The 13,644-nt window shown below is 41.4% G+C and overlaps 1 protein-coding gene and 1 non-coding gene across 8 annotated transcripts in view; both read left to right on the forward strand.

Moving 5' to 3' along the window:
- Rere (arginine-glutamic acid dipeptide repeats) overlaps positions 1-13,644 on the forward strand; it is a 367,324-nt gene that overhangs the window by 29,217 nt on the left and 324,463 nt on the right. The window lies entirely within an intron of this gene.
- Positions 11,205-11,310, forward strand: LOC121827724 (U6 spliceosomal RNA). The gene has a single exon (XR_006070032.1). It is a non-coding gene; the product is annotated as a U6 spliceosomal RNA (small nuclear RNA).

Genomic DNA, 13,644 nt, shown 5'->3' on the forward strand with positions numbered 1-13,644 from the left:
TAAATACCTATGCCAAAATAAAGGATAAAACAGCAAAAAATAGTAGAAAGGAAACATTAACTCTGAAACCTGGCTTTCTGGAGCTTATTATATTCTGGTGGAATTAGTAAGGAGAAAGCAATAAATAAGAATATTACCTATATATAGGAATTTGATAAATATTATAAAAATAGAGTGTATAAGAAAGTTTAGAAGTAGGAGAAGGGAGGTAGTTGCAGCTTAAAATAGTTCTTCTAGAAAGGGTCATGTAACATGAATTGTTAGAAGGTCTTAATAATAAAATCAAACCCGTGTATTGGGGTAAATTCTGAAAGATCAGAGAGACAGAACAAGCCACAGCTACCTCACCTTGCCAATTCCTTAGCTGATCCTGTTTCCTCAGACTGGAAACCTCTGTGTCTTCATCCAAATGGATCTCAGCTGAACTGATATTTTAAGCCTAAAAGCTTAAACAGCTCTAGTTCCTGGTTTTCATGCCTTATACACCTTTCTGCTTTCTGACATCACTTCCTGGGATTAAAGGAGTGAGTCACCATGCCTGGCTGTTTCCAGTGTGGCTTTGAACTTACAGAGACCCCGATGGGTCTCTGCCGTAGGAATGCTAGGATTAAAGGTGTGTGTGTCACCATTTTCTGGCCTCTATGTCTATCTAGTGGCTGTTCTGTCCTCTGACCCCAGATAAGTTTATTAGGATGCACAATATATTGGGGGACACAATATATCACCACAGGGTCATATTTAGCAAAAGGTGAAATGGTATGGGGGTTTGTCCTGCTTACTTACTGAAGATTGAACATTTCAGGCAGAGGGAAATGGTCACTGGGAAGGTTCTAAGGAAGGCCCAGAGAATTCAACACACGAGAGGAGAACGAGCAAGGGAAAGAGTGCGTTATCAGTTTTCAGGTGCCAGAATGTTACTGTCTCGGACCTGGAGGCCAGAGTTTGAAATCCAAGTGTCTGCAGAGTTTTTTGTTTTTGTTTTTTTAGCCAAGGGAGGAGTTTGTTTTAAGCTTCTCTTGGTCTCCTTGTCAGGACATTTACTGTTGTATTTATGGCTCCCTCCAGCCAGATGTTCTTGTCTTGACATACTTATATGTGCAAGGACCACCTTTACAAAATAGGACACATTTACAGAAGTTCAGGGTCAGGACTCTTTTGGAGGACCAATATCTAGATTCTGTCATCTGACTTGTCACCTAAGACAGATACAAAATATACTATGTACTGGGAAGGTGGTAGGAGTTAGTAGCTACGTTTCTGGTGTTCCTAGGGGCCATTAAAAGAATGGACATGCTGGGGCTGGAGAGATGGCCCAGAGGTTAAGAGCACTGGCTGCTCTTCCAGAGGTCCTGAGTTCAATTCCCAGCAACCACATGGGGGCTCACAACCATCTGTGATGAGATCTGGTGCCCTCTTCTGGCCTGCAGGCAGAACACTGTATACATAATAAATAAATAAATCCAAAAAAAAAAAAAAAAAAAGAATGGACATGCTATAATTTGTATTTTTTTTAAAAAGGTTTATTATGTATACAGTGTTCCAGCATGTATGCCTGCAGGCCAGAAAAGGGCACCAGATCTCATTACAGATGGCTGTGAACCACCATGTGGTTGTTGGGAATTGAACTCATGACCTCTGGAAGAGCAGCTAGTGCTCTTAACCGTTGAGCCATCTCTCCAGCCCTATAATTTGTATTTTAAAAGGAACAGTAGACATAAGGAGAGGCTATAGGAGTAACAAACCACGTGAAGAATGGTTGTGGCATATATCAGGGTGGTGGTAGTGTGGTTGGTGAAGTGTTTAATTTTTGAATGTATTCAAAGCACAGTAATAGTAATTTCTTATGGATTTTGATGTAGGATGGGGGAAGAGGGGTCAAAGGTGAGTCTCAAGTTTTGGTATTTAGCTATTTTGCAGGTTACAAACTGACCTGGGGTGGACTGCCCTTAGATGCCCTTGACTAGATTTTAATTTTAAATTGGATGGAATTGTGCACACTACACTTTGGAACACTGAATCAGGATTCCCTTGAGCACAGGAGTCAAATCTGGGCAACCTAGTACAACCCTGTCCAAAAACCATAAAATTAAATAAAAAGGCTTACTTTTGGCCACATTACATTTAACATTAATGACAGATACCCAGGTGGAGCTGCTGAGTAGATATTAAAGAGAATCTGGAATTCAAATGAGAAACTTGAATGGGAGATGTGCAGTTGGGACTTCATGGCAAATGTCATTCAAACTGGGAAATTGGAAGATAGAGTAATCATAGCCTGTGTATGGAGCTATAAAAAACAAGTCCTTGGAATATTAAAATCAGGAACACAAATCAAGATAAGGTTAGCAAAGGAGGAAAACAAAAGATTGTAGACTATAGTCTGTCAAATCATACAAGGCAGACATTTTCAAAGACTGCTAAATCAGGACAGATTTGGATTGAGAATTGGATTGATGGATTGGATATAATGGTGTGTGGGACTCAGAGACAATCTCTTGGCAAGATTATATCAGTGGAGTACTTGAACTAAGAACCTTATTGGGCTGGGTGGTGATGATGGAGCACACCTTTAATCCCAGCACTCAGGAGGCAGAGGCAGGCGGATCTCTGTGAGTTTGAGGCCAGCCTGTTCTATAGATCGAGTTCCAGGACAGCCAGAGCTACACAGAGAAACCCTGTCTGGGTTGGGGAGGGTGGGGGAGTTGGGGGAGCAGAACCTTACTGCAATGGGTTAAAAGTGGATGTGAGCTGTTAAGAGAATAGAGAACAAGGCTGGCTGGAGCCAGTAGAAATTTGGTGGAGACTTTTTGTTTGTTGGTTTGTTTAGTTTTCGAGACAGGGTTGCTTTGTGCAGTTTTGGTGCTTATCCTAGATCTAGCTCTGTAGACCAGGCTGGTCTTGAACTCAAAGAGATCCATCCGCCTGGCTCTGCCTCCCGAGGGCTGGGATTAAAGGTGTGTACCACCGCTGCCCAGCTCGACTTTTTTTTTTTTTTTTTTTTTTTTTTTTTTAAACAGGGAAATAACACTATAGAAATATCACTGCTTCAGACTTGTTTGTGATTTCAGGGGAGTAGTGCATCCCTGGAATCTCGCTGTGAACTGCAGTTTAAAAGCTCGAGGTCAGCCGGCGGTGGTGGCGCACGCCTTTAATCCCAATACTCGGGAGGCAGAGCCAGGCCGATCTCTGTGAGTTCGAGGCCAGCCTGGGCTACCGAGTGAGTTCCAGGAAAGGCACAAAGCTATACAGAGAAACCCTGTCTTGAAAAACAAAAACAAAAACAACAACAAAAAAGCTCGAGGTCTATAACTCTTCAGTTAAGCCATGGGTCAGCTTCAGATTTACTTCTGTTATGCTCATAAGTTCTTTAGTCTGGTAATTAGACTTCAAGGAATGAGAATGAGAATTCCTGTCTTTAACTTTCTTTGTAAGAAGTAGACATTGGTACAAGTCACCTGCCTTACACTTAAATTTTTTTTTTTTTTTTTTTTTACATTTAGTACTTACCCAGACACCATTTTCATGAATGTCACAACCCTATGCTGTAGATAGTTTTTTTAATAATTACTTACTGCTGGGTGTACTGGTGTACAGGCTTATTCTTAGTAGAGCTAGGTGGTTCTCTATGAGTTTGAGGCCAGTCTGATGTACAGTTGAGTTCCAGGCCAGATAGGACTACATAGAAGTATTTTTAAAATCTTTATTTTTTAGCCAGGCGGTGGTGGTGGTGGTGGTGGTGGTGGTGGCGGCGGCGGCGGCGGCGGCGGCGGCGGCGGCGGCGGCGGCGGCGGCGGCACACGCCTTTAATCCCAGCACTCGGGAGGCAGAGGCAGGTGGATCTCTGGGAGTTCGAGGCCAGCCTGGTCTACAGAGCGAGATCCAGGACAGGCACCAAAACTACACAGAGAAACCCTGTCTCAAAAAAACGAAAAAAAAAAGATACTTTTTTTTTTTTATTGAAAGCAGATCCCCTCCACCGTACAATGTATTGATTGTAGTTTTCCCTCCCCCAACTCTCCCAGACCCTCCTTACCTCCCTTCCTGTCCAAATCCACACACCCTTTCTCTCTTACTGGAAAGCAAACTGGTATATAAAAAAGAAATAATAAACAAATTGGAATAGGACCAAACAAGAAAACAAGCTAAAGGAAAAGCACACAAAAAACATACAGATGCAGAGACACACAACACTGGCACACACAGAAATCCCATAAAACCACAAAACTGGAAACCATAATATATACACAAAAGACTTGTACAGTTAAAAAAAGGCCCTGACAAAGCACACAGCATTATGAGACCAAGAATCCTCACACATACCATTGAATTGTTGATTATCTGCTGCTGAGCACAGGCCCTGCCATTAACAGTGGTTTGTATATGCATTGAGACTCCATTGGAGAAAACTCAATTTTCCTTTGTGAGCAGCTGTCAGTTGTAGATAGCTTTGGGTTAGGGATGATGTAGTCATAAGTTTTCTCCAGTCCCACCTGGCCCCGTTGTCATGTAGCCACTTATAAAATAATCATTCAGAGGCTTAATATTATTTACAAACTATGGCCTATGGTAGGCTTCTTGCTAGCTAGCTCTTATAGTTTAACTCAACCCATAACTGTTAATCTATGTATTGTCACGCGTTCCATGGCTTTATTTGCATCCATTTACACGTTGTTCCTAGGATGGCAGTCTGGTGTCTTCCTCTCCTTTCCTTGCTTCTCTCCGTATATCTGCTTGGATTTCTCACCTGCTTCTAAGTTGCCTTGCCATAGGCCATTGCAACTTTGTTTATCAACCAATCAGAGCAGCATAATTCACAGTATACAGAAAGACATTCCACAGCAGGATGGTGGCTTGTGTCTATTTGTCTCAGCACTGGGACCCTGTCTGTCTTAGACCCTTGCAGGCCCTGTGCATGCTGCCACAGTCTCTGTGATGTTTTTTGGTCCTGCTGTGTTCCTTGGTGTCCTCCAACTTCTCCGGCTCTTACAACCTTTTCTGCCTCTTCTTCTACAGGGTTCCCCGAGCTCTGAGGGGAGGGATTTGACTGAGACATCCCATTTAGGACTGAATGTTTCAACATCTTTCACTTTCTGCGTATTGTCCAGTTGTGGGTCTAGGTATTTGTTCCCCTCTGCTGTAAGAGGAACCTTCTCTGATGATGGCTGAGCAAGACACTGATCTATGAGTGTAGCAGATATTCATTAGGAGTCACGTTATTGCTGTGTTCCTTTAGCAGAACAGTAGTATTTAATTTCCCCCTAGGCCCCTCACCTGTCTAGTCTCATGTTCTTGGCCACCTGAGCCATGTCAGGGATGGGTTCTCTATCTTATGGAGTGTATCTAAAATCCAGTCAGTGGTTGGGGACTCCCACAAGCTTTGTGCTACTGTTGCATCAGCATATCTTGTAGGGAGGTCACCATTGTAGCAAAGGGTTTGTAGCCGAGCTGGTGTTTACCTTTTTCCTTTGATAGCATGCAGAGTACCCTCCAGTACTAAGGACACTAGCCTATAGGAGTGAAATTTTAGGGGCGTGCATGTGCGCGTGCGTGCGTGCGTGCGTGCGTGCGTGTGTGTGTGTGTGTGTGTGTGTGTGTGAGAGAGAGAGAGAGAGAGAGAGAGAGAGAGAGAGAGAGAGTTACAGGGACAGAGACACACAGAGAGACAGAGAGAGAGAGTGGGAGAGAGAGGAGAGAGAAAAGAAAGTGTGCTTTCTTATGCCATGACTTGCATGTGGAAATCAGAGGACACCTTATGATAATGGGTCTCTCTTTCTACCTTTATGTGGGTTCTGGAGATTGAACTCTGATTGTCGGGCTTACCTTTACCCACTCGGCCTGCTATTTGTCAGCTTGAGAAAGGTATTTTATCTTTCATTTTAAAACTGGGCAGAGAGATTCCTGGGAAGATGTAGCGGTTGACAGTGGTACCTGGAAGTGAGCTGCAGAGGGAGGCTTCGGCTGTGGACCTGAGTCTGCTTTAGCTCTGTGCCCACTGTGCCCCCTTACACTACTTTATGGAGGGTGTGGATAAATAGTGAGGGTGGAGTAGGAGAGGGAGGGGAGGGGAAGGACAAGTGACGCTGGGGAAGCGCTGAGATTTCCATGTTAAAGAGTCCCTAAGAGAGAAGCGGTGTCCTCATGGTGGATCTCAGGTGATACAAGATGAACATAGGAAGATGGTAGCGCGTCTAAGGCAGTGGTTCTTAACCTGTGGGTTGTGACCCTTTGGAGAGGGGGATCAAACAACCTTTCACAGGGGGTCACATGGCAGCTTTCTTGCATATGAGATATTTACATTACAACTCATAACAGCGAAAAGTACAGTTATGAGATAGCAACAAAACAATTTTATAGTTGGGGGTCACTGCAGCATATTAAACATAAGAGGGTCACAGCGTTAGGAAGGTTGAGAACCACTGTCCTAAGGACTTGTGGATAATAGTAGAAAGGTAAGCATTCTGTTCTAGTGTATAAGGTTCGTTGACTGGCACAGAAATCTACCTCTTCTTTTTGTAATGGGGAAAATAGTTCTTCACCTGCATCTTGTTTTTGGTTACTTTGACAGCAGGGCTTCCTATTTTGGTATGCCCTAGAAGGCATTATTCTCTTGGATCAGATGACCTAAATTACTGGCTGTTTACTGTGGAGCATTTCAAGTATGCTTTTGAGGCTCTTGAGATAAAATGTAGGGGCCAAAGGGGCCTGAGGAGCATGTGCACTTCTCCAGCTCCTATCACACACAGTTTTATTTTATATATATATATATTTATTTATTTAAATTTTTGGTTTTTTGAGACACGGTTTCTCTGTATAACTTTGGAGCCTGTCCTGGAACTCACTCTGTAGCCCAGGCTGGCCTCAAACTCACAGAGATCCTCCTGCCTCTGCCTCCTGAGTGCTGGGATTAAAGGCCTGTGCCACCACCGCCTGGCCTCACACACAGTTTTAAAAGTATGGCATTTAAAGTTGGGTGTGGTAGCATGAAGCTCTAATTCCAGCGTTGGGAGGGAAGACAATAGGGTATAGAATTAAGACTAGCCTAGGTTATGTAAGACTGTCTCAAAAATAAAGTTTTGTTTTCAAACTGACCTGTCTAAAACTATAAGTTTTCTTTGGGATCCAGGGCTTTGTTTATGCTAGACAAGTGTTCTACTGAGCCATGTTCCTAGTACACTATTATTAAATTTTAATGAAATTAAACATTTAGAAAAACCTTTGGTGCCTTTTGGCATTCTATCCACCCCCCCAACAAAAGGTGAAAGTAAAATTTGGATTCCTTAGATAAGTCAATCCGTGATATAAATTGAAACAGCCACAACACCGCTTTGAATAGGCTGTAGAAGAAATGTTCGCAGGTGAGAGACAAATAACTTTATTTTTGCTTGATGTAAAATTTCTTCAAAGGTTGAAGCACTTCATTGCTGCACTCAGATTAAACAGTTCTCAGTTTTGACTTGGATGTTATCTTAACAGGAATGGAGAAAATACTTAAGTGGGAGCTCAGATATTAATAGCATGTAGAGTGGAAAGAACCGAAGTTACTTCTAAACTTTGGTTAATTGTACTTGCATACTTATACTTGGGATGCCTCTTTGAGGAAGAAAGTACCAGATAATCAGAAAGATAGTGAAATGTTTCATAAGTGACATCAGTTTAGAGAATTTACACAGGAAGTAATTGTAAAAATAGAAATACTGGGGCAGGGGTGGGTGGGGGGTGGGGGCTGTGGGGGTGGTGGGGTGGTGGTGGTGGTGGTGGTGGTGGTGGTGGTGGTGGTGGTGGTGCACGCCTTTAATCTCAGCACTCAGGAGTCAGAACCTGGTAAATCTCTGAGTTCAAGGCTAGCCTGGTCTACAGACTGAGTTCTAGGACAAGCACCAAAACTACATGGAAAAACCCTGACTCAAAAAACCAAAAAAAAAAAAAAAGAAAGAAATACTGGCTGAGCAGTGGTGATGCTCACCTTTAATCTCAGCACTCTGGAGGCAGGAGCAGGCAGATCTCCAAGTTAGAGGCCAGATTGGTCTGCATAACAAGTTCAAGACTACCCGGGGCTGTGTAGTGAGAATTTGTCTTAAAAAATAAAAGCATAGGTAACCAATGCTAGCTATTTGTGATAATTCTTCAATACTTTTTTTCTACATGGGAAGTAATGTGTATATATATATATATATACATATATATATATATATATGTATATATATATATTTGAGTCAGTGTCTTATTATGTAGCCCTGGGAAACAGCATCACATTAGATGTTTTTCAGTTACTCTATTCAGTAAAAAGAGAACAGTAACATCTTTGAAGTTATTAAATGCACCTTCAGTATTGTAATGATATGTACTCTTCTGTTGTCTGAGTTTGCTCTACTTTGCTGGCAGAATTCAGTTATCATTGAACATTTCTGACATTTACTCTTTTCTTCACCCCGTTGTGTATTGTGTCTTTAATAACATAGCTACAATGGATGTGTAGTGAATTGGTGCATGGACGTGCTGAAAGTTGGCAGTAGTGAAGGCTCATTTTATTCCTGACTTGACAGAGGCCTGGTTCAATAGCATGCTTATGGCCACACACATAAGTGTTTTATCTAATTCTAGGATGTGGGGAGTCATTTCTTTTTCTTCAAGGAAAGGGCAGAAGCTGACCAGGTTAGTGTAGGTCTCTGTGCTTCCTAGATCAGATTGATATTGACTGATGCTTAACCGTTGGAATTTGTTTTGCCTTGTTTTTAGTAAGATGTTCTTATTTTCCTTTCTTTCTTTTTTTGTTTTTTTTGAGAAAGGTTTTTCTCTGTGTAGTTTTGGTGCCTGTCCTGGAACTCACTCTGTAGCCCAGGCTGGCCTTGAACTCACGGAGATCCACCTTGCTTTGCCTCCCGAGTGCTGGGATTAAAGGTATGCGCCACCACCGCCCCGGCTCTTCTTTTCTTTTTCTTTCTTTTCTTTTCTTTTTTTTTTTTTTTTTTAAGATTTATTTATTTACTGTGTATATAACATGTATGACTGCAGGCCATTAGAGGGCACCAGATCTTATTACAGATGGTTGTGAGCCACCATGTGGTTACTGGGAATTGAACTCAGGACCTCTGGAAGAGCAGCCAGTGCTCTTAACCACTGAGCCATCTCTCCAGCCCCCTTATTTTCTTTTCTAAAATAAAAGTGATGACTTTTATTTTAGACTCTCCCTTACCCCAAATTAAGCATTAAACCAAATTGAGCAACCCCATGTTATGAAAATTAAGACAATGGCACAGAGTGCTTGTATTTTGTTGTGTACTTGGGAACTGTATATGTGTTTTGCAGAATGCTTCAGTTGAAAATATTTACATAGAAAATGAGTTTGTGGTATGAACACATTGGAATAATGAATTTATCACCCCTAAAATAAATCTCAGTGCCTATAGCATCCAAGGACTCCTAAAAGCTGATGCTAAAGATAGGATTGGATAGGAAAGATGACTACTGTTTTTTGTTTTTTTTTTTTTTTAAATGTATGACTTCTTCAGAGCACTTTTTTAGGATGACATTTGTTAACTTGCTTATTATTTTCATAGGCCTTCCCTGTTTTCCATGGCACCGCCAGTGTCCAGTGAATAGGAATTGTTAGATGAATGAATGACTTATAGTAGATCTGTTCTCTAGCTGTTCAAGTGATTACTGAACTGACTAGGAGAAAAAGAAAATGAAGTGAAGCCATTGTTTGTGTTGTTTATTGGTGTAGGAGGATAACTCAGGAGCCTGCTTTTCTTGGAGTAAGATTTCTCCCTCAGCCATCTCTGTTGTATATTTTGTTTGTTTTCTGATAAATAAAGCTTGCCTGGAGATCAGAGGGTGGAGCTAGCTACTAGTTACCCATAGAGGCCAGGCAGTGGCGGCACACACCTTTAATCACTTGGGAGAAAGAAGCAGGAAGATCAGGAGGTCAAGGCCACCCTATGCTACACAAGATTGAAACATCTGGGCAGTGGTGGTGTGCACCTTTAACCCCATCACTAGGGAGGTAGAGACAGGAATATAAGGCGGAGACGGGATCTTGGCCCCTTTAAGAACTCGATAGTGGCTACTGCTCTGCTTCTCTGATCTTTGAGCTTCTTCTTCTTTTTTTTTTTTTAAAAGATTTATTTATTTATTTATTTATGTGTACAGCATATGTGACTGCAGGCCAGAAGAGGGCACCAGATCTCATTACAGGTAGTTGTGAGCCACCATGTGGTTGCTGGGAATTGAACTCAGGACCTCTGGGAGAGCAGTTAGTGCTCTTAACCTCTGAGCCATCTCTCCAGCCCCATCTTTGAGCTTCTTTACCCTTGCTTGATATCTGACTTTGGGTTTTTATCGATAACACTAATTAGGATTGTGCTTCACATCTCAATTCTTGTGTGTTCCTGGGACTATGGAGACCAGACTGGCCTGGAACTCTCAGAGATCTGCCTGTCTCTGCCTCCTAAATGATGGGATAAAAGATGCATATTTAAAAAAAATTTTTTTACCTATTTTTATTTTACACATGCCTGCATGCATGTGTGTGTACCATGTGTGGGTAGTACCTGTGGAATGTCTGTTGGATCCCCTCTAACTGGAGATAAAGTCGGTTGTGAACTGCCAAGTGGGTGCTTGGGAACCAAATTGGGGGGTGGGGATTGTGCTTATTTTGCAAATAAGCAAGAACAAGTACAATAACAATTGCTGTTATTAAGAGTAACAGCGGCCGGCCGGGTGGTGGCGGCGGTGGTGGCGGCGGCGGCGGTGCATGCCTTTAATCCCAGCACTCTCTGGAGGCAGAGCCAGGAGGATCTCTGTGAGTTCAAGGCCAGCCTGGGCTACCAAGTGAGTTCCAGGAAAAGCGCAAAGCTACACAGAGAAACCCTGTCTCGAAAAACCAAAAAAAACAAAACAAAAAAAAAAGAGTAACAGTAGTTGCTTTTAATAGTTCATTTCATCTCCAGCCCCTTATTCTAAGTAGGTTTTTTGTTTGTTTGTTTGTTTTTTGTTTTTAATGAGATGACTTCTTGCTACTGTGCCCAGCCTAGTCTCCCAACTAATGGATTCAAATGAGCCTCTTATTTCAGACCTCACTAATAGTTAGGACTACAAACATGTGCTACTGTGACCTGCTGTCTACGTCTTGATTCTGAAATTGTATTTATTTTGGTGCTGCTTTGCAATATCTAGGACAACATCGCAGTAGAAATACAAGATGTGTGTTTGCTTTAGCAGCACATATACTAAAAATTGGAATAATATATATGATTAGCATTACTCCCACACAAGGATGACATGTAAATTCATGAAGTGTTAAAAAAAAAAAAAACAAGGTGAGCCTTTATTGTGAACCATATATGTAATTTTTATTTTCTAGTAGCCGCATTAGAAAAAGATGAAAGAGCCAGGCCTGATCATAGCACTCAGGAAGCAGAGGCAGAGAGACTAGGGTTCCAGAATATCCCTGACACCATGGCAAGTTCCAAGCTAGCTTCATAAGACCCTGTCTGAGTAAAACAAAAAAAGATTGAATTTAAATATAGTAATATGTTTTATTTCAGGTTTAGGTGTGGTCTACTGGAGGCGGTATGCATGTCACCGGGGTGGGCTTTGAGGTTTCAAAAACCTATGCCATTCCCAGTGTCTTTTTTCTGCCTTGTGCTTGTGGATCAAAATGTGAGCTCAGCTACTGCTCCAGCACCATACCTGCCTGCCTGCTGCCAAGCTTCTCACTATGATAGTCATGATAGTCTAACCCTCCTGAACTGTGAGCCCCAAATTAAATGCTTTTTGTTTTTTTTCAAAGATGTATTTATTTATTATGTATACAGCATGTATGACTGCAGGCCAGAAGAGGGCACCAGATCTCATTACAGATGGTTGTGAGCCACCATGTGGTTGCTGGGAATTGAACTCAGGACCTCTGGAAGAGCAGTCAGTGCTCTTAACCTCTGAGCCATCTCTCCAGCCCTAAATGCTTTTTCTTTAAGCTGCCTTCATCATAGTGTCTTTATTTCCCCCCAGAGCAATAGAAAAATAACCAAGATGTACACACATATTCATGCTTGCTCTGTCTCTTTCTCTCTCCCTCACCTAATATGTCCAAAATATAACTTTAACCATAGAATTAAAAAAATTAGGAACCGTAAAGATTAGACACTTCTGGGGGCTGCTCACCAACCTAAGACAGAGCGCCTGTGTGGCTGGGCAGGTGTCTCCATGACGGGTAAGTTGACCTGCTGGCGTCCCACGCAGCCTAAGTCAGAAGCTCATTTTTTAATTTTAGTAAAAGGGAACCTGTAGGCCCCTGGTTCCCGTTTTGGGTAACTGTTGCCTTGCTTGCTGACCTTGACATTGATATCCTCCCTATGCTAATTCCCTCCCGGGTTCCACCCTCCTGAATGCTTAAGGGAAGTTCCTTGTCTGTGTATCCTGCATATTGGGCGTTAACAGTTTAGATGCAAGATTGTAAAACATCAGTGCGAACTTCTGCCCTCTGGGGTTCTCCCATTGTGCTGTAAGCCTGTATTTAAGACCTCCTCCCTCCTTCAATAAACGGCATTAGGCATTCAAAAAAAAAAAAAAAACAAAAAAACAAACAACCCCCCCCCCAAAAAAAAAAAAAAAGATTAGGCACTTCTAGGTCCTTTAATAAAGTTGTTGTTTTTTTTTTTTTAAAGCAGGAGGTAGAGAGTAGTTACATCTGCACTATAATATTAATCGCTTTAGGGGAAAAGATCTGAAGCATACATGGCCACATATTAACATTTGTTAAACTTTAGTGGTGTATGCATGCTATCTCATAGTATTCTTTAACAGTTATCTATATGTTATGTTTCATGGAAAAATGTATGGATATGTAAAGTTGATAATGAAGGATTAAATGTGAATAAAATAATTATTTGCTAAATTATAAATGCTGAAGGGGACATTGTGCTTGCACATTTACTTACCTATCTATTATACTTCCATTTACTAGTGAGTTTCAGAAAAATGACAAGTTATTTTCAGTATCTGCTTTGTGTGGATAAAACTTCTTATGAAAGACACACCATCTGGATGCAATTTAGTTCAGTTCCAGTTTATTGCCAAAGAATGGAATAGTTCTTGAACATCTCTGTTTGGACAGATGTTTGATTTGTAGATTTTTAAATTGAGGTGTCAAATAGTAACAGTTTTGGAGTTTAAGAGTTTTAAAACCTTCTTGTGGTAATTCAGTCAACAAAATTCCTCTTTTATTATTTATTAGATACTATATTAAAGGTGCAGACCAGATGTTCACTTAATGTAAATAAGTTTTTTTTCTTTTAAAGAAGCATTTCTTTTCCTTCTAAACCCTGTTTTTTTCTTACAGAATTTCTCAAGACAAAAGTAAAGTTCTTATCAAAGCAAGGCATACAATCTTGTGAACTCTTTTGCTTGATTCTTGCCAAGTTTAAAGATTTTTTTCTTGTGTAGAAATGATTAACGAATTAATTAGTGTGTGTTAGAGATAGATAGGTAGGTAAATAGTGGCTGTGCATGGGGGGGGGAGAGAGAGAGAGCAGGAGTTAACCTTGGGTGGTGTTCTTCAGATGCCCACTTTTTTTTAAATTTAAAATTATTGTGTGTCTGAGCATGAGTTTGGGTGCAGTGCCAGTGAAGGCTAGAACAGGATGT

This window comes from Peromyscus maniculatus, chromosome 2 (assembly GCF_049852395.1).
Source record: "Peromyscus maniculatus bairdii isolate BWxNUB_F1_BW_parent chromosome 2, HU_Pman_BW_mat_3.1, whole genome shotgun sequence".
NCBI lineage: Eukaryota > Metazoa > Chordata > Mammalia > Rodentia > Cricetidae > Peromyscus > Peromyscus maniculatus.